The 22458-nt window shown below is 40.3% G+C and overlaps 1 pseudogene; it reads left to right on the top strand.

Moving 5' to 3' along the window:
- The first annotated feature begins 2779 nt into the window (after positions 1-2779).
- The window catches only part of LOC125164736 (5'(3')-deoxyribonucleotidase, cytosolic type-like), a 52195-nt pseudogene continuing 32516 nt past the window's right edge, over positions 2780-22458 (top strand).

Raw genomic sequence — 22458 nt, 5'->3', positions numbered from 1 at the left:
GGTAGGCTGGGGGTATGGGTGTATGTGGAGAGATTTGGACCAGCAATCAGAAAGTCCTTGTTTCCTCTGGTTGCTATGTGAATTCGGCAAGTCATTCAACATTTTGAATCTTAAGGATCTCATCTGAGGGACTTGCGTGAGAAACGTATAAGCTTGACCCTCCAGGGTTTTATAGTTTATACTAACATCAGACACATTCCAGTCTGTCTAGTAGTGTCACTGGCCTGTCATCACATATGCTTGCTACCTTGACAGCCATTATTCCTTTGTCCATGGACATCACTGTGTCCGGAAAGACTTTCTGCTACCAGACTATCAAATGAGATCCCTCCCCCACCCCCAGTTCTCCAGAATACCTCATATTCATCCTTTTAGTCAAATAGTGTACACTTTTTTTTAACTGCTTTGTTCCAGGTGCCGTTCTAGGTGCTGGGGATGGCCCAGCATGGTGCTCGGATGAACCCTGCATCCTAGTAAGCATGCACGGATAAAAGGGACAATAAACAAATATATGCGGTATGTCAGATGGTCGCAGGTGTTATGGAGAAGGATAAAGCAGGGTAAGGTGGCAGGATGCCTGGCCAGGCAGAGGGTTGGAGGGTTGTTATTTGTTACCAAATGGTGAGGAAAGGGCTCGTGAGATGATGCAGAGAATGTGAGCGAGGCAAGCACATATGGGGGAGAGGGTTTCGGGTGGGCACGGCGGTAATGCCTGGAGAAGAACGAGCACAGAGGGAGAGTGAAAAGAAATCAGATGGGCAAGGTGGGGCGGACTAGCTCGTGTGGGGCCCCGAGTCTCCCTGACTTTGTGAAGTTTTCCCAAACCTCAAGTGATTGTATTGTCTCTCTGACCGGAGTTTATGCTACTATTTGTGGGAGACCGATTTAGTTAGGAGTTCACTCTCTTACACTGAATGCAGAACCTTCTGCATTTATATCCTTTAAGTGTAAATTGAATGAGGCAACTAGTGCCTAAACCACTTTTCCGTATGAGGTCAGCCTTTGATAGCATGGTGTAAAGGAAACTGGAATTTTCTGTGAGTTTTTGGGAAAAGAGGAGGCTTGGGTGGGTTCTCACCCCTCATCTTTTTTTTCTTTTTTGCCTACCAGAGAGACATGCAATCTAGTTCACTGTTGCCTCTTCTAGATCTGTAAAGCTCTCCTAAAATATAATTTTAACAATAGTTCTCTCGAAGACAAAATCTGTCTTCTTCCCATTAACAATGGTTTGTATGATTTGATTTACTTTGTATTAATTGTGTAAGAAAAGCATAATTTGTTGACAAATAAATCAGAAATGGCAAAGTTGTTTTGGTTTGGGAACGGAATGTGTACTAACATGTATACTAAAATGTAATTACTTACTGATGCTTTAAAAATTGACAAAAACTGTCTTCTTGACCAAGGGTTAAAAAAACAACTGTTTTATTTTTTGTTTCTACATGATGAGACAGGAGATGTTAGGTTGTTGTGTCTCACTTACGGTCTTAGATAACATTGTGTGTTATTCTTATCCAATAAATGGTCAATTTAAATATACTCATTACTATATTTCTTCTTTTTACTTTTTTTTTGAAAAAAAAATTTCAATCAGCTGCAAACTGTAATTTAAACAAGCCACAGATCTGGTGAGGATCAATTTGAGATTAGATTGCAGAATCGTTATCATTTTTATTCTTCTCATAACTTGAATTTTGACATTGTATTTTTTTTTTTTTGCTTTCTTTAATAAGTGGTCCATTATGTATACAAAAACTCTAAGACTACGATTTAAAGTAATTCAAACAGGGGTCCTTGGGTGGCTCAGTCAGTTAAGCATCTGACTTCGGCTCTGGTCACGATCTCACAGTTCCTAAGTTCGAGCCCCACACCTGGCTTTGTGCTTTGGATCCTGTGTCTCCCTCTCTCTCTGTCCCTCCCCAACTCACACTCTGTCTCTTTCTCAAAAATAAAATAAAATGTTCGGGGCGCCTGGGTGGCGCAGTCAGTTAAGCATCCGACTTCAGCCAGGTCACGATCTCGCGGTCCGTGAGTTCGAGCCCCGCGTCGGGCTCTGGGCTGATGACTCAGAGCCTGGAGCCTGTTTCCGATTCTGTGTCTCCCTCTCTCTCTGCCCCTCCCCCGTTCATGCTCTGTCTCTCTCTGTCCCAAAAATAAATAAACGTTAAAAAAGTTTAAAAAAAAAATCTATTAAAAAATAAATAAATAAAATAAAATAAAATAAAATGTTAAAAAAAAAAAGTAATTCAAACCATCTTGGCTAGTAAGATTCAGTTGAGTGATAATATGGGTGAGATATGAGTTTGTTCACTTTGAAATTCACTGGCCACAGCACACCTGCTCCCTTGATATGAAATGAGAAGTTAGCAAAGTGTTCCCTTTAAAGGGGAAAAATATTTAAAATCATTGATTTATTTTTTGCTTAGTTTTGAGAAATTTTCCTACTCTATTAACTGACTGATAAAACTGGAAAGGAACAGGTGGCACTGTTGTGAATGACATGACCTTTCCAGAACCCTTCCATCAAATCCCTAAGTGTTCTCAAACCACCAGCTGGGCAGAGCCACTAGAATGATAAAAAGCCAGTGAAGAGATTTCAACAGGAAGTACACTTCATCGGGTTTTCCTTTTAGAAAAGTCACTCTGGATTGGACAATGAAGCCACCGAAGCGGGAAAACAATTGGAAGCTATTGCAACAGCCCCCCCAGGTAAAGGTTAGTGACCACGGCTTTGAAAGAATGAAGTGAAGAGATTTTTAGGAGGTGGAGTCAACAGAACATGGCGATTGAGTTGGAGGAGAGCAGGAAGAGAGATGGAGAACGGTGGTGGATGGTAGAATGCACAGTGGACGGTGTCTTGGTAAGGAAACCAGAGAGGAGAAGGGGACGTGTTGAGTGTCTAGGTGCCTGTGGGATTTATACGTGGACTGGTTCAATGGCATAGGCAGTTAGAAATTTAAGTGAGGACTTTAGGGGATACAGTCATCCTTGCTGAAAACATAATATTTGGGGATTTGGGAATCATACTGTCTTAAAAACATGACTTGGAACTACATGGGAGTATTTTGGGTTATCAAAATGACTAGAAAGATTGCTACTGGCATTTAAAATCAAGGGTAGGGAAAGAAGTTTGCTGGACTATTCTATAAACCCAAAGATGAGGAACTGACTATTTCCCATAGAATGGGAGAAAATACTTAAAAATCATATCTATAATAAAAATACAAATAACACAATTGAAATGGAGCAAAGGACCTGAATAGGCACGTCTTCAAAGAAGATAAGCAAACAGTCAACAAGCACATGAAAAGAGGCTCACCGTCATCAGCCCTCAAGTAGCAAATCAAAATCAAAATAGGAAAGTTCACCCCAGTAGGGCACCTAGAATCAAAAAGTCAGATCACAATAAATGTTGGTGAAGATATGGGGAAATCAGAGCTCTTGTCTATTGCTGGTAGAGATGTAAAATTGTGGAGTCACTTTGGAAGAGTCTGGGAATGCCTCAAAAAGTGAAACATAGAGTTATGATTTGACTCAGTAATTCTACTCTAGATATATAGGCAAGAGAATTAAAAACTTAAGTTCACATAAAAGCTAATACACAGATGTTCATGGCAACATGACCTGCAATATCTAAAAGGTGGAAACAAACCAAATGCCCATCAGTTGATGGATGGGTAGATATAATGTGGCATATCCATATAATAGGATATTATTTAGTTATGAAAAGGAATGAAGTACAATGCATGCTTCAGTGTGGATGAAACTTGAAAACATTATGCTGACGGAAAGAAGTCCGTCACAAAAGACCACATGTTATGTGATCCTATTTATATAAAATATCCAGAATAAGCAAATCTATAGAGACAGAAAGTGGATTAGTGGTTGCTTAGGGCTGAGAAGGATTGGGGCTTAGGGTGGGATTGGAATGGTAATAGCCAAAGGGTTTGGAGTTTGTTTCTGCAATGGTGAAAATGTTCTAAAATTGATCATGGTGATGGGTACATGGCTCTGTGAAAAGACTAAAGGCCACTGAATTCTAATCTTTAAATAAATGAATTATTATATACTATACAAATTATATGTCAATAAAGCTGCTACGAAACAAACAAAATCTCCCGAAGTGATTCAGAACCTCTAACCTATCAATTGTAACCTACTCTTGGAGGACAGAGTGTAGGGCAGAGTGGGCTGGAGGCAGGGAGAAACTTACTTCATAAGCATCTCTGAGCTACACCCTTGAGAAACCAGGTCCATTTGGGCACGGATTATCCTTGATTGAATTTCACAGTGGAGATAGAAGCTAGGGTCCCCCCTGCCTTGCAGAAACATGGTAGCTTTGAAAGGTTGTTGTATGGAGCAGGAGAAGAAGTGTCACCTCAGATTTGGGGAGAAAACAGAGCCAAGCAGTAGTGGTTTCCTCACACCCTGGTGACTATACTGAATCACAAAAGGAGGATGGGTTGAGATAGGAACAGCCTGGACTATTTGCTAATAATCCACAATAGGCCATAATTCACATGTCAGTTGAGATCGTGGCATGCCATTTCTACATATGGACAATGTCACTCAGAGAAGTGCACAGGGAGAAGAAAAGGACACCATGGACCAACCTGTTTGTTTAATTGAATTTAATAATGTCAACATGGTGCTAAATCAATGGACAAGTCCATCTGTTCAGTAAAAAGATAACCAGTCACAGAATTTTAAAGATGGATTATTCTTTGAGGAAGGTTGAGTCCAACATATTTTCTGGACAACAAAAGGTCAGCCGACCACACCAACATTTAAAAATCTACTTCAGGGACTCCTTCCATTTTGAAGTGGTAACAGAAACATTACCTGGACACAAGCTCTATTGTCCCTGCCCTTATATAGGAAACATAGTGTCTGTCGTATGCACTATGGGCTTTGACTTCTCAACATGGGGCATCTGTATGCATTCTTCTTGGTACCTCAGAGCAAGGGTCCTGCACGTACTAGAAAATTCTTAGTGCAAGGACCAGGAGAATATGCAGTCATGGTTGTACTTTGCATAGATAATGAAGGTTGAGGGAATTGGCGAGGTCCAGAGCACCTGGAAGAGGTGTCACAGAAGTGACGTGAACTGAGCTGTGCCTTGAAGAAAGACTGCTTTCCTCAGGTGGAGAGGAGAGAGAAGGTACTGTAGTGGAGAAGGCAGCATGCACAAAGACACAGATCTGGGATCAGCAGGGAAGTGGGTGGGGTGACACAGAGAAAGTAGCCTGACCGGAACAGAGTGCCTGCTGGGAAACAGGAAGAAACAGCTGCAGGGATATGGTGCCTTAGAAACTAGAGTGAAGAATTTTGACTTCATGCGATGCAACAGGAAATCATGTTCTTGAGCTGGGCGTTCATCTGGTGGAAACAGCATTCCTGAAGAAGTTGTCTGTTTGGTTAGTGTAATTCTTAGAGACAAACAACTGGTCGGAGCCTTAGTCTCCAACAGCTGCCTTATAATCAGTCACCAAAATGATCGTAATTGAATGTATTTCACTTAAACCGTATACAAAAAATTTGATTTCATTCTGCTCCTCGTGTGCTGAAGAAACAAAATCTCCAGACTTTATATAAAGTTTCAGAAGTGGATCCCCATTTTTACATATGGCAAACTGAGGCAATGGTTTCAGAATGTAATGTAACAATGTAACCTGGTATTCTTAAGAAGTGATGTAAGGATCATCATTTTTAATTCAGTTTCTATCTTCTTCTTTCAATCATATTGCCATGAGCCTTGAAATGTACTTGGACTCTGGAGATATTTCTCTTTTACTTACCTTTTATTCATGGCCTAACTTTGCAAGGAAAATGCTCTCTTAATAATTGAAAAACTTCAGTATGCTGCCAGTTAACATTTTACCAACATTGCGTCTCCCCAGTGCATGCTTAGGAACAGAGCCATTTCATTGTCACAGCAGAACAATTGCCCTTTTCCAATGCAGCCTCAGAGGGCAGAGGTGTAAAAATAATTTTACAATCAATAGTTGTCAGACCTTACATATGTAGGGTACATTCCTAGGACAAGTGTTAAGATACTTAAGCTCATTCCCAAGCCATTCCAAGGTTATCCCCAGCTATTAAAAAGAAACAAACGAGCCACAATATCAGAGCCAACGTTATAATTCCTTTAGAAAGAATAAGAAGCTGATGGCATCCCTGAGACGTTTGAATGTAAATTTGAGCATGAATATCCATACGATGTGCACAAACCTACAAGGCAGGTTCAAATGTTTTGATACTTCCCACAAATCACACTACACCCCTTTTTGGCATTGTTTATCTTCCGATCAATCCAGATGTAGACACATCCGTCAGAGACTTGGGAGAAAATTACATATCTAAAGTGACTGACATGGTTCCTTCTTTTTTTCCCCCTTATAAAAGGCTGATATCTGCGTTGCAAGAAACTCGATCCCAAGAAAGTCATCTTCCCCTTTAAACGGCAGTAAAAGATCTGTCTTCAAGATGACAGCAAGCGGGAGTTGAACTGGAGTGACGGTAGTGCTACAGAAACGAGGGGCTGAAGTACTGCTTCTCAAACTTAGCTGCATGCGAAAATTACCTGGAGAGTTTTCAAAGATAATAGTGCCTTGATCTCACCCCAGAGATTCTGATTTGATTAGTGTTGAGTGCAGCCTGGGTGTTGAGATTTCTGAAAGCTCCCTGGTGATTCTCTTGTGCACTCAAGGTTGAGCCACTGGGGTAATGGCCATGGGTTTAAGTTGAGCACTAGGTGGAGGGTGTTGGGTGAGTCATACAGACTCTAGAAGCCTCATTCTTCCTGTCTGTGAAAATTAGATAAATACCAGTATCTTACAGGGCTATTGTAAGGATCAAATAAAGTAATGGATATGAAATTTCCTTGAAAACTATAAAGGGTCATACAAATGTGCACCATTAGAGATATATTTAGAAGCTCTTGCTCCAAGGAAATAACTTAACGATATGATTTGTACAAAAGGTCATGCTCCAATCACTTCTACAGGAAACAAATGTCCTGCCAATTTTTAAGATCATTTTCACCACTCTAATAGATTCTAAAACCCAGTGACCATTCTGTATGATATGTAGATTTTATACGACAGAGGAATATTTCAATGCTGTTGCCAAAATGGATTCATGCATAATTTAGCAGTCCACCAAGTTTTGTTTTTTTTTTAAAACCAAGTCCCCCAAATGGAAAACTGAGGTAGGTATATTGGCCGTAGGATTTTATCTCTGCATAAATTAGATGTAACAACAAAAAAAGGAAGTTACTGGTACGATGAAGAAGATGAAACCTATAAAGAATGTGCAGAAACCTGCAAAATACAGGAAATTGCTCAAATAAAAGTTAAGGAAACTAAGGATACAGAGATGGTCAGTGAAATTGATGGCATAAAGGGGAATTGAGGTTCTTATGTGGATAATGCCCATAGGGTAATGGGAAATGAAATTTGAGGAAAATGAATTAAAAACAAAACAAGAATTTCTGAAAAGGGGAGTGGAGAAAAGGACACAAAATAGAAGGGAACTTTGGGGCCAAGAGAGAGTTTATTCATAGGTACTGGAGCTACGAGAATATACTTGAACACTAGTAGGATTGATTCTTGGAGGTAGGAATGCTCCGAGGAGAGAGAGCTGATTGAAAGAAGGGCTAATTGCAGCAGTGAGGTCCTTCGGAAGGGGTTATGAGAAGCTAGCTGAAAGGAATAGTGTCCGGGTAAGAAAAGAGGTGGTACATTTCAGAATGGAAAGACTGTTTCAATATTATCAATACAGTGAGAAGTAAGATCGACAACTAGGAGTGTTGGGGGAGGGATTCTTGTGGACAGTGAAGGTATATAATATTGTCCTGGAAAGCATACTTAGAAAACAAGGTAGCATTGCTGATCTGTGTTCCATGTCCGTTTGTTGTTGGCAGTCGTGAATGCTGTATGAGGTCAGTCGGTACTTTGGTCTACACTTGGGAATAGGTGTGGGAAGGTGAGTGTTGAGGTTAAACAGCATGGTGGTTTTACCTGGGGAGGACAATGGACGAGGTTGTCATACTAGTTTAGTTTCATGAGACATTTAATGAACACTCAACCAGGGAGTTGTGGGAAAGGCAGGATGCACAGAATGCCATGGTAGGATCTCCTCCTCAAGTGTCTCTTTCTTAAATCAGTGCAAGATTTGCCCAGCCAAGAGGTAGATTTGGGATGGGGCCAACTGGGAAGATTCAGAAAGGCAGTGCGCTCTCTGTGGGGTTCAAAATCATTGAAATACATCAGAAATACAGGGCCAGCTAACTCACTTTTCCACATCTTCTCCTTACACAGCTGGCATGGTGTGTTGAATGGGACCCACCAAGGCATGTCCACTGGGAACCTGTCAATGTGACCTTGTTTGGAAAAAGGATATTTACAGATGTAATTAAGGATCTCTTGACGACGACAACATGGCTAAAAGTGGACCATAAATTCACTGACAGGTGCCTTTATAAAACAAGAGTAAGGAAGGAAGAGCACACGACGAAGGCCATGTGAAGACAGAGCAGAGATTGGAGGGTTGGAACCATAAGCCAAACAATGCCTGGAGCCACTGGAACTGAAAGAAGCGAGGAAGCATTCTTCCCCAGAGCCTTCAGAGGGAGCACGCCCCCGCGGGCACGTTGATTTTTGGACTTCTGGCCTCAAGAACTGTGAGAGAATAAATTTTGGTTGTTTTAAGCCACCGAGTTTGTGGTAGTTTGTTATGGCAGCCCAAGAAACTAATAGAACTGGCGAAATGTAAATAGTTCCCGTTCCCAGTAAAATAAACAGTGCCTTCAAGTAAATGGTACAAATAATAAAAATAATAAATCTTGCCAGTGCTGACCTGGGTCTATTGAGTATATTTGTGACACGCCTGTGGCAACTTAGAGGGCGTGACATTGGGCAAGACACTAATCCTTGCTGAGTGGGTTGCCAGTTGCCTGAAGACCTCAACAGAGCCATCCAAAATCTTGAAATGGAATCGTGCATGGCCTGGAGCCATTTTCCAAAAAGAAGTGACTCATTCTCATCTAAAATTAAAAAGCACTAATATCCCATCTGAGGACGCTTCTTCCGAAAACCGAGAAAGAAAACTCAAGAGAGAAAAATTACAAAAGAGAAAAGAATGTTCTGTCGTTCTTTTTCCCCCCTCAGTGGAGGTCAATTAGTGATTTTGTGCCTGTTTCTCCGGCTTTGGGTCAATGTTCCTTGTATGGGATCTGACTCCTGTCTCGGTTCTGAGTAGAAATTAGGATAACATTTGATTTTCTGCTGTTTCAGATAATTAACATCAAGACACAATAACTGAAATCGATTGCATTAGAGTAGTGTTGTGTTGTTGTTGTTGTTGTTGTTGTTTCCACTCAAATGGCAGGTCATGTGGTCAACTGGCATTTCTCTGCTGCTGACCTTAATGGCAAGGATTCTGCTTGGTGCCTGGGATTGAGCAAACTGATCATATCGTGTCATGAGAGCATGAGTCCCAGTTAATGATGACTTTCTCTCTGTGGCTGGCAATAGGTAGAGAAGAAACACGACCCAGCAAATGGTTGGGTGCTTGTGGGGGACGGGAGGGGGATCAAAATATCGGTTTTGCTGTTGCCAATCCTTGACTGAAAGATATGGCTTGAACCTGAGAGAAAATGGGGCATTTTACTCCTGCCTCTGAATTTGATGTAATTGGTCCCCACTGCAGAACAGAGGGCTGAGTTGAATTATCTGCCCGGAGGCTGGCACAGAAGAATCACAGATCTGGCTGGAACAGTCTATATAGTGAAAACCACGCTTGCACACCCCGGGAGGTCTATGGGTATGGAGGACTAATCACCGAACATGAGAGAACCAGAGAAAGGGAGCTTGCATTGTTTTTCTCAACAGGGTAGCAGAGAACGCTCCCAAGACTCATGCCTGCCCCCACCCCACCTACAATCCCGCTCATTGAACTGGTGATGGGGGAGGTAAAGGTGGGGGGAAAAGTCATGTTATTTTCAAGGTTCCAGTAATGGCTGCTTCCCTGAATTGATACATTATAGGAATTGCTAATGGGAATTCTGTTTATAAATTTATCTTGTAGTTAATAAAGTTAAAATTACTCAACTGCACTTACAATCATCAATGTCAAATAAGCACCTGAATTCTCTGTGGGAATTTGTTGGATGTTTTCTGCTATAAAAGTGAACCATGTCAGAAAAACAAACCAAAACGAAACGAAGGAAAACATTTTTCTTCCCAGCACGAAAGGGAAAACGAAACGAACAAAACAAAAACCTCCAACAAAACCAATAAAATGGATTTATTATATCCTCAGTTGAGTGACTGATGCTATCTAGTTATGTGACACACTGTAAAATGATAAGCAATTTCAAATAAGTTACAGTGTTAAATTCAGTGCCAGTCATAAATCCCTTAGTTGGAACTCAGTGAAACACACATACACTTCCATTAATCATTTCAATCAGTGTGTGGACACTGCAGCTCCTGGCCTGGCCCCGCCTGTTGTCATGTGAGTCTGGGCCACGTCAGGGTCTGCAACCCAAGGAAATAGACTGGAAAAGGTAAGTGACAACGGCGACTCAGTGTTTATTATTCCGTGATACTAGGTAGTTCCTGTATGCCATCTCCCCAGTTCCTTCTGCACTTTAGGGGATCAAAATGGTGATGAAGAGGTTCATTATCAGTGGGCATATGAGGTAACTCTTCCCCAGCTCACTTGCTGGGGAAGGAGACTTCCCTGGTATTTATTACTTTGTTTTGAGAGGTATTCATGTCTAGATATATTATTAAGACGTGTCGATATCAAAGGACCAGGTTTCTATAAACTTTGAGGTAGTAATGTACTGAATTTCATAGCTCACACCCTTGAAAACATTAAACCTCTGTGCACGTTAAGACGAGACCACACACAGCAGATCCACAAGAACAGACGGAAATCAGAGGTGGGAGGGAATCGCTTTGGTTGTGTTGCCAGGAAACTGACGGCTCTACGTCGTGTTTTTTAGATTCCTATTAGCCCTTAGGTAGCACACTTTACCTACTTTCCTAGTTCCTTCAAGAGAGCAAAGACGGACCTGTTCTCCACTACCCTCACTAAAAAGGTGGCATCCCTTGCTATGAGGACCATCGCTTACTGCTTATGGACACCAGCCTTAAGTGCCTGACATTCACTAATGTATTTAAGCCCCACCATAAACCATAAAGATAGTTACAGTTTTTATGTCATCTTGTGGATGATAAAATGGTTGCCACTCAGATAGTCTGACTCAACCCACACTCTTTTCTTTCTTTTTTTTTTTTTTTTAATTTAAATTTTAGGTAGTTTAACATACAGTGCAGTACTGGTTTCAGGAGTAGAATTCGGTGATTCATCGCAGCCATACAACACCCACTGCTCATCACTCTTAATCGATATGCCACTCTGCCACCCTCTCTTACCTTTTCAATGGCCATTTTGTTCATGAGGATTCCTGAACTGTGTCTTCCCTGAGTCTTCCTCCTGTAAAGGTTTCTGACAATTTGCAAAGAGATTAAATGACTTGCTAAAATGTGTACAGTGAGCAAGTGGTGGAACTGCACTTAAATCCAAGCCTTCTGATTCTAAATCCTATTATCTCCAATGACATCACACTACTGGATATAGCTGAAGTTTTCAATTTAGGAAGAACTGGCTCTGAAACAAAATAGCTGGCACTATTTCGCTTCTTTCAGAAATAAATTCCAGATGGATTCAAGAATTAAATCTTGCAAATGAAACCATAAAAGTCCTGGAAGAAAATTTTGGTGAATATTTATGTAATCTTGGGGTGGCAAAGGCCATTCTAAAAATGGCCTTAAAGGAGGAAAGATGGACACAGTAGATTTCACAAAAATAAAAAAAAAAAAAAGTCCGCATGTGAAAACACTACAAATCACAAAGAAAAGTCAAACAACTCAGTTTGGGGAAAGCAGTTCTCTCTTTTAGTGATAATTATTTTATTCATTCCAAGCATATTGACACTGGGGTCAAATGGAGATTTGCAACAGATAATGCCCCTGCCTTCAGGAAGTTTATAATTGAGAGAAGGGGTCAGATACTGATTGATGAATGTGCAATCACATGAAACAAAAGGAACATGGTGCTATGATGCCAGGTAGCAGATGAGCCTAATGAAATGATGTCCGCACGATGACAGGAAAGACTTCCTGCAGAGGAATGTTTGAGTGGAGATCGGAAGAGGAGTCTACATCGAAGGGAAGGCAGCAAGGGGGAACGTTCCAGATAGAACAGCATACCCTTATGGGGAAGAGAGCATGGCCCATTTGAAGACAAAGAGAAGGCCATTATGACCCAAAGCCAGAGAGTAAGAATGCATATGGGAGGAAGTGGAGAGAGAGATGCCAATCACCAATAAAAGGACTACAGAAGATGAGCAGGTTTACACAGGATGGAAGATCAAAAAGTCAAATTTGGACATGTTTGAGATATTCTAGAATGGTCCAAATAAGTGGTTGGATATAAGGATCCAATGTATGGAGGATAGGACTGATCAAAAGATATAAATTGAAAGTCATTTAATAGATGATAGATAGATGATATAGATATAGATATAGATATAGATATAGATATAGATATATAACAATGGCTTCATTAAGCCATGGTCACGAATGCAAACATGCAGGGAGGGAGGACAGAGTAAAAAGAGAAGGGTCCTAGGGCTGAATCTTGAGGAATACCAATATTTGATGATCAAGGAGGGGATGAGCCTACAGATGTAACTGAGAAGATTGAGCCAGTAGGAAAGCCCAGGAGAGTGTGATGTCATGAAAGCAAGGAAAGCCAGAGTTTCAAAACGGAGAGCCAAAAACAGTGCCAAATGCTGTTTAAAGATCAAATACAATGAAATGAAATAAGCTGGAAAGTACCCACTGCATTTAGGAGCCTACAAGTCACCAAGAACTTTAATAAATATTTTCCTGGTAGATAACAGGAACAGAAACCATACTGGAGTTGGTTGAAGGGTGAGTGTGTAGGGAGGGAGGAAATTGCAGTAGCTAATAAAGAATATGTTTAACAAATTTGTGAACAGAAGTGAATGAGTGATAGCAGAGAGAGATGTGGGATTTAGGAAAGGATTTTTTGGTGATTTATTAATTTACTTTAGATAAGAGAGACTTATGAATATAGCTGTATGAATCTGAGTTTACAAATTTAGTGTGTGCAGCATGGACATCTTTTCTGAATTTTTCTAAAACTGGACATAAGATATAATGTCTTATGTCACCAGATTGGTAGAAATTTAAACTCCATTAATTCGTAACGTTATTCTTTCCTCAGTATAGTATCTAAGTTCAGGGTAAGTCCACCCAGGTGTCAGCTGTGCTTCCATGATCTTTCACCAGGAATGCCCCATCTGCCTGTGACACACTCCTCAGACTCTACTCCTCTGGATCTGGCTGTTTCCTGGGATCTCCCAAGAGCACAGGACTCCTTGCTCTGGAACCCAAGGAACTCTCCCTCTTATGCTCTCCCTTCACTGTCTTCCCTTACGTAGCAGCATCTTTTTCCTAGTCTGAGTGGTGGGGGCAGGAGCGGAAACCTTACTCCCTCCCCTGGTTCTCTAATACTCCTCTTGGTTCCGCTGTGATCTGGTGGGACCCAAACGAAGAAGACTTAGTGGCATTCTGTTTTCTATCCTGCTTATGCCTTCACTGCAACTAAAATTTATCTGGGTGGTAGTTTTGTTCTCTGCCTTCCAACTAGTCTTACCAAATAGAGAACAAATAGTATAATGTATACTATCTTGTACATTGTTATGTCTCCAATGCTTATAATAGTGTCTGGGAACAATAAGCTTTCAATGACTGTCTGCTTATACAGAAGAAGAAGAAGAAGAAGAAGAAGAAGAGGGAGAAGAAGAAGAAGAAGAAGAAGACGAAGAAGAAGAAGAATAAAAAGAAGAAAAGAAGAAGAAGAAGAAGGAGGAGGAGGAGGAGGAGGAGATGAAGAAGAGGAAGAAGAAAAAGGAGGGGGAGGGGGGAGGGGAAGAGGAGGGCAAGAGGAGAGGAGGGAGAAGAAGGGTGGAAGGAGGGAAGGAAAGATGAAAATATATGAGGAAGGAAGGAAAAAAGGAAGACAAAGATGGGGGGGAGGGAAAGAGACAGAATGGGGTGATGGGTAATAACTGTATACTTCACTTCACATTCCTCACTGTCAAATGTAAGCTGGGAGCTAGCCTCTTACTAGAATCTCCACTCTGTGATCCTTGATTGACAGATGCATTACCTAGAGACGTAAGCCTTACATTTTCCCCACCTACTGCCCCAGGAGACCCAGAAGATCCTTTCCATATAGTCTCTGGCTGGGCTTTTCCCTCTTCATATGGTGACCCTCACATGAATTGTCCTTCCTTTCAATCCAGCTTCTTATTTCTTGCAGAATTCTGTTAATAGTTCTGGCGCTTCACTTGAATGCGACACTTCTGTAGTTTCTAATGGCAATGTAAATTTTTACCTGTGCTGCATTCTTAGGTCATCCCCGTCGGGAATCTAGAGGAAGGAGTAAGTAAATACGTAATTTTCATCTTGAATCAGAGCCCGTGTATGTTTTAGCAAATGTTCACTCGGCAGCAGCCCTGGAAAGAGAAGCTACAGACTGTCCAGTATAGTCAGTGGACTCTTTGAGAAGGTTGGGGTCCTTTTGCTGTAATTGCAAGTGATTTCATTAGAGCCAGAGCCAACTTGGCCAAAAGAAAGACTGCAGTGTTTCCACTCATGGATGTCTAGGCCTTTTTTCCTTCTCTGCCAGAAAGTGCCCTGAGGCCAAAGGGAAGGGAAAAAGAGACCACTTGTCAGCAGGGAGAGGGTTTCCCTTGCTCTAACCATGCCCAGGACAACTTGGCCATCAGGAGTGCCTGAGCAGAGAAACGTGTTCTTGCACGTGAAGGACGTGTGGCTGGGGGGCCTCTCTAGGTCATCGCTGCTGTCGCTGTCCCACTCGTCTAAGAGAAAAAGGTTTTACAGAATTGGGTGGAGGAGTGCTTGGAATCTTCTCTCATTCTTTTCCTGCTTCAATCTCGCTTGACATCAGGCACTCTCTCTAGCCTTTTATGGAAGTAAAACACAGCCGAAACAGTGGTCCTCAGGAGGGCGGCTCCCCGACACCGTGCCCCCAGGAGACACTGGCAATGTCTGGAGACATTTTTGATTATCATGACTGTGGGGGGAATGTTGCTCCTGGCATCGGTGGATAGAGGCCAAGGATGCTGCTAAACATTCTACAAAGCACAGGACAGCATCCCACAAGAAATTATCGGTCCAAATGTCAACAGCGCTGAGGTTGAGAAATCTGGATGTCTATGTAAGTGTTCCTTCAAACAATCTCTCAGTGCAAAACCAAAACAAAACAGAAAGGTGTGGTGTTGAGCTGGCTTTTGGGGTTTTTTTCTGGGCAATGTAGAGAAGGAGAGCTGCGACCTTATTTCTCATCTATTTTACATACAATTCACAATTCTCATATATTTCACAAATGAAGGGGGGATTTATAGCCATGGGGTGTGGAGTCCAGCTTTCACCATGACATGTGGTCAGACTCTCTTTTCCATAATCTCCGCTTCAAAACCAAATTCAAACCTTCCTTGAGCATCCTTGGTGAAAAGACATATCCACAGGAATGTATTGTTTGGGTACTTCCTTTTTTTAACCTTACAACCTTAAATATTTTCCTACCACTTTTTGACTTTATAGCTGATTTTCATGGGCGGCTTATACCTGTTCTTTCTTTATTTTTTAAAATTTTAAAAAATTTATTTTTGATAGACAGAGACAGAGCACAAGTGGAGGAGGGGCAGAGAGAGAAGGAGACACAGAATCCGAAGCAGGCTCCAGGCTCCGAGCTGTCAGCACAGTGCCGGAAGCGGGGCTCAAACTCACAAACTTCGAGATCATGACCTGAGCCGAAGACGGACGCTCAACCGACTGAACCATCCAGGTGCCCCAACCTGTTTCTTCTTCTAAAGCTTTTGTGAAGCTTTGTCCAAAAATAAAAATATATTGATTTAATGTAAGAGTGTTTTTTACTATCATCTCTAAATTATGCAATGTGTGCACTTTTAATTTTCATAGTGGACTGATTTTACTTGTTTCTGAGAATAAGTTTATATTGCTTGACTTAATTTCACAAAAATGCTTATAAAAATTTCCTGTTCTTTTGTAAAGTTCACTTGGAAACATGAGCACGTCCGTGCTTTATACACAGTCACAACGTCTTCATTAAGAGCACCCAGATGGCTAGGAAGTTACTCAAATTGGGATTTCAAAAAGAACAGTGAATAAATGTTTAACTTCTTTAGAACTGATACCTCAAAGGCAATTTTTAGGACATCTGATCTTTTATATGCTAAATGTGGCTTATCACTAGGAATTGCATTTGGTTGTAACTGACAGGAATGAATACTGGCTTGAACAGGACAGAATTTTATTTTTTCACTCTTAAAATAGGTCTGGAGACAGGCAGTCTGGGACTGATACAGTATGGTTGGCTCCATACTGTCATCTCCGACTGAAGCTCCTCATTCTGAGTTCCTTTATCTTCAAAGCATGGCTTCTATCCTCAATGTCCCCCAGAGTTCAAGTTGAGGGCTGGAATCCCAACCATCACCTGCACATCCCAGGCCACCGCTGAGAAGGGCGGACAAAAGGGTAACCTTACCTTTCAAGAAGTCTTCCCAGAAATCTCATGTAATACCTCTTTTGTCATCTCATTGGCCAGAGTTTCTTCTCTATGAGGGAGATTGGGAAATGTAGTCTTTTGAGCCGGGTACTTAACCATCACAAATAAGATCAGAACTCTGTTACTAATGAGAAAAGGCTTTTAGAAGTTAATTTTTTTTTAACTCTTGTTTGGGAGTTCACTCATTTTCATTGATTTCCCCTGACACTCCTTTCCCACCCCTCACCCCTCCCATGGTTTTGGATTTCCATAGAATCCTGAGGATTCCATAGGTTTGAAAATTATTAGCTAAGATCATTTCTAAGGTACATGCAAATTTTAAAATTCCGATTCTTTAATTTTGTTTATTTCTAAGATAGCTGATGTCTAAAGGATCACATTTCTCTATTGATGTGCTTTTGAAAATTGTGGTTGCCAAATATAAGTGTAAAGGATCAAACTTTGAATTAATTTTCCTCTAGCCGAGCATTCCATATTCATGAAACATTAGCTCCTCTTTCCCTCTAGTCTCTACCAAGTTCTGAAAATGGATAAAGATGAATTAGATTTTGCCCCAATACACTGTTGAAGAAATCTTTTTCTTTCTTTCTTTCTTTCTTTCTTTCTTTCTTTCTTTCTTTCTCTTCTGTTTCCTCTTAGCATGTGTAAACAAATTGGTGGAGACAGAGTGGCTGGAGTGGCTGGAGAAAGAGTTATTTGCCCTGAAATTAGCTAGGTTGCATTTAATCGAATCCTGTGTTTTCTGGATTATTCGTAAGGTACACTTTGTTCCCCTTATAGCTCCAAAAGAATTTTGATTCCGAATCAGAATTAGTAAATTCTGATCACTAACATACGAAGGTATAGGAAGGACATGAGTATTGAGAACTCACTCCCTTATACGCCAGTATTGTTTCTGCCACTTAATAGTTGTAAGATCATAAACAAATGAATTATCCTTAAGGTTTCTTCATTGATAAAATTAACGATAATACCTATCTTGTTGATTTTTAGAGTTAAATGAAATAATGCCTTCTTGGTGCTTTATAAATGTTAGTTTCCTTTTAGAGAGTAAAAGTTACTTACATGACTAAGACTTAGGCTCCTTCTTTGGATGTGAAGAACCAGGGCGGGATGGGTGTATAGAAGAAATCAGAACTATTGAGATGGCTTGGTCTGGAATTCACGGCAAGGAATCAAGGAGGCAACCACTGTAGGGCACCGGTTTGCATATTTAGTTTCACTCTCACATATAGCACTAGTCTTGTGCACGCACACGCACACATACTAAGTAAATATGAACCATGAAGCATCACAGACACGTGACAGAAGACAAGAATCTATATTTTCTAGAATAATACTCTGGTCATGGTTCTAACATTTCTTGGCTTCAAAAAGTGGCATTTGTCTGATCTAGGTTTATCCTTGGCTCTTTCATGAACACAGCCGTCCCGGCCAAAGGCTAAATTATGAATCTTCAAGTCTGACTTTGGCAAGCACCTTCCTTTCAGCACCTTCCTGACTGCCAGAATGGGGTGGGGGAAAAGGATGAGGAGGTATTGACCAAAAAAAATAGAAAAGCCTGCACTTGGACATCACTACCAGCTTCAAGGATATGAGGGGAGGCTTCTGAACACATCAACCTGGGATACAGAGTTCCTATTTTGAGGAGCATTGCCTTAAGAGAAAGCTTCTAAACATGTTCACTTTCCTCATGAGATGATAGCTGATCAAAATACCTCCTCCAGACCCAGCGTAGAGGGAGATCTATTACTACTCCTGTAAAAATAATAAACTTTTGTTATGAACACATCTGTTGAGAGAATCACAACATATACTTTCCGCAGCAGCTTTTTATTTTTTATCTCTCTTCATGCATCCCCTTCCTTCACTTACCGACCTTTCTATTTTCAACCCATTTCATAAGTCCTGTCTGCGTAACACCTGCAATCTCCATCTCCAGCTTTGCTGACTATGAGCATTTAATCCCCTGAAAAGCTCAGCTGGCCCCAGGGTCTACACCAGTCTGAGAGACCCGAAGTGGTTTTGCCTCCTTGTTCCTACTATTTGATGCCTGGGTTGATTTACTTACGTGCTTGGGTGCCTTGGTTTCCTGATTGGCATTCCAGCTCCTCTTAAGTCTTTAGTAAGTTCAGTGAATTAAACTTCAGCAAGTTGTACTAGAGCCTTGCTTGTCACTGCTGACCAAGACTAGATGTCTTTCACCAGGGACTATCACATCCTTACCCCACACCAGGCTTTCTGGCTGAAGTTTACCCCAAATACTTCCTCTCACCGGAGGCTTGTGAATTTCTATTGTCTGAACTGTCACTTGGACCACGTTGTCTTCCCTATTACTGTTGCTCAAATCTGAAACAGGTCTGCTGAGCCTCTTTGGATGGTTGGTCATGCCCTTTGGGGACCAATTTCACAGAGGAGTTAGACTTTCTAACATCAGCCAAACCTGTCTGTGTGGCCAAGGCCAGCATATCCTGGCCATACCCCATGACCTTGAAGAACAATGCTCATTATAGAATGGTTGCATTTGAACAGTACAATAGTGTGATGAAAGATTAGCATGGACATTAGACTCCAAAAGAATACCAGATGAAGCTTATTTTGAATGCTCCCTTCATAGCTATGTTAAATTTTAATATATTTTTAGGTTGGCTTCTGGGCTCTGTTTTTTATTCTCTTGGGTTTTTAGTCCATTGGTGTATCTTTACCATGCTATTATAATTATTACAACCTTAAAAACATGTTTTAGTGTATTGCAGAAAACCTTTCTACTATTACTTTATGCCAAAAACTTTTTGGTTATGTTGATTTACTTGAGCTTAATTATTTTGGAACATGCTTTCCTTTTTTGGTCATTTTCGTATTTTGGCATTTTCTTCTGAACACTAAGAAAAATTTCTCAAACTTCTAATACCACTATACGTGTATACTGGTATCGAACAATTATGTGAATGGATGGCATATGGTGGAAGCCAAATTTGCCTGATGGATATTATAGATACGCAGAAAAAGGATGCTAGAATGATCTATGTGGTAATGGACTAGATTAGGGGCATCAATATAAACTCATGTTTGGCTTAAAACAGATACATAAAGCATGTGGAAATATACATGTGGAACAGATACATGTGGAAATATTTATAGATATGTGTATATATTTGGATCAGTATACGCATGTATATTATTGCTCTGTCAGCTAAGAAGGCCTAGAAGAAATGACACCCCAATGGCAATAAACATTCCTAGGGCCCAGATCTTGGTTTCTAATACATTTCTCATAAAAGAAACCAGGGCTTCCAGAAGAAATACTTAGCTCTTGGACTGGAGAAGGAAACATATGAGATGACTCTGGAACAACTTGTAGTGCTAGAAAGTAAGGAAATGATAGAGGCTGCAATGATGGAAGTATGCAAAAGGGACACAGGAGTCAACTTAAAGAGGTTCCGATGGCCAAAGCCAGAATATTTGAGCAACAAAATAAAAAATAAGTAAAGTAGTATTGGATTATAATCCAAGTATAAAGGAACTATCTATGACACCACAATGATTTAAATAGATGATTGAATAAATAAATCAATAAATATGGAAGACCCAACAAATTACTCATGCAGAAAAATTCCAAATTTACGTAGAAACTCTGCCTTCAAGGGGATGGAACAGAAATCCCCATTTCTTGAGTGTGGACTGCACATTGTGACTTCCTTCCAAAGAGTGTAGTATGGATGGGGGGAAAAAGAACTTCCCAGTGGAAAAGTCTGTACGGACAACTTCAGCCAGGTGAACAAAGTCAGTATCAGCAGTCATAAATCATGTTAGTTTGTTTTCATGATGTGATAGTTTGAAAGTGGCACTTTATCCTTGTGATTTTCCTCTCCAAAACAAATAACCCTAGTCTAACCAGTAGGGAAAAAAAATCAGCTAAATTCCAATTGAGGTACATTCTATAAAATGCCTGACCAGTAGCTCTCAAAACTGTCAAAGTCATCAAAAAGAAGAAAGTCTTAGAAGCTGTCATAGGCAAAAGGAGTCCAAGGACACATGCATGAAAATTATTATAGTATCCTGAGTGGGATCCTAGAACATAAATTGGTCCAAGGAATTGGTAAACCTAAGGAAATTCAAATAAATTATGGATGTGAGTTAAAAATGTTCTATCAGTACTGTTACATCAATTATGACAAATGCACCATATAATGGTAAGTGTTAATAATAGGAAAAACTCAGTGTGGGGTATAGGGGAATTCCTTGTACTATCTTTGCAATTTTTCTGTAACCCAATATTGTTTTTAAAAACAATGTTTATTTTTATAAAGTTACCATGGCATTTTTTCTCTGCATTTTTTAAAACGTTGTCAGTTCTCTTATCATCTCAGCTGCATCTTTCTCTATTTTTACATACCGTTTTGTTTTATTTGATTTCCTTGTGAAAGATACCAGATGATATTTAAAATTTCAACCCATTTCCTGTAAGTTTTAAAACTTCCATTTCTAACCAAAATGAAATAATAGGGACTAGATTTATTCTCCAACTTGAAACAAACAAAAGGCAAAAACAGACTTTACACAAGACAATATTTAAGACACTAGACATCAACAGTGAGGAACAAGGATCCCTAAGAGATGGAAAACAAATCAAATGAACACTATAATTGTCCAAGCTTACTGCCTTGAGAGAGCATTTAACTATCAGAACAAGAAAATGAAGCCAGGTGAAACATGGTAGGCTCCTTGAATTGAGGGCACAGAGCTGAAAGTCCAGATAGAATAAGACAGTTAGAGGGGTGCCCGGGTGGCTCAGTTGGTTAAGTGTGCAGCTGTTGATTCAGGCTCAGGTCATGATCTTGCAGTTTGGAATCAAGTCCTGCATGGGGATCCATGCTGAGAGTGTGGAGAGTCTGCCCCTCCCCCCTCTGTCTATCTCTCTCTTTCAAAATAAATCAATAAACTTAAAACAGTAAGACAACGAGAGTTTGTAGGACTGAGTACTGGAGAAGAGAAAACTGCACTGACAGAGAACATGGGAGATCTCCACAGGTCCCTTGCATGGTCAGCAGAACATACAGCACCATGTGAAAAAGAAAATATTTGACCTTGGGGAAAGAAAATTCAAAAGAATGAGAGGAAACAGTACCTGCTACTCATAATGGGCTTGAAGAAGTGCCTGTTTCCAACGTCTAGACTAGAAAACTTTATGATTAATGGAGAGTTGGATAGAGTGCTAAGAAGGTTCTTGACTAGTAGTAGGAAATAATTATAACTAGATGAGATTCTGCTCTGGTCCTGTCTAGAAAATCATATTAGCAAAACCAAAAGGATCAAATTATTTCTGAATTATTTAATTGCATCCTAGAGCAAAGCTCAAGAATCTTCATAGGAATACAAAAATATCCAGTGTTCAATAAGGTAAAATTCACAATATCTGGCATCCAAACAAAGGTTGTCAGATATACAAAAAGGCAAGGAAATATGATCCATGGTGAAAAGAAAAATAGTCAATTGAAACCAGTTGCATAGAATTAGCCAAAAAAGACACTGAAACGGCAATAATTGAATTCTATATGTTCAACATATGAAACAGAGACATGGACATGATTTTTTAAATTGAAAGAGAACCTCTAAAGATGAAAACTAAACTATGTAGGATGTTAAGTACATGGATGTGATTAATGGAAGACTAGACACTGCAGAAGAAAAGATGATCGAATTTGAAGACAAGCAATAGAAACTCTTACTATTAAAAAC

Source organism: Prionailurus viverrinus, chromosome B1 (genome assembly GCF_022837055.1).
Source record: "Prionailurus viverrinus isolate Anna chromosome B1, UM_Priviv_1.0, whole genome shotgun sequence".
NCBI lineage: Eukaryota > Metazoa > Chordata > Mammalia > Carnivora > Felidae > Prionailurus > Prionailurus viverrinus.
Note: the sequence above shows the minus strand (reverse complement) of the source record. Positions and strands in the feature narration are given on the sequence as shown.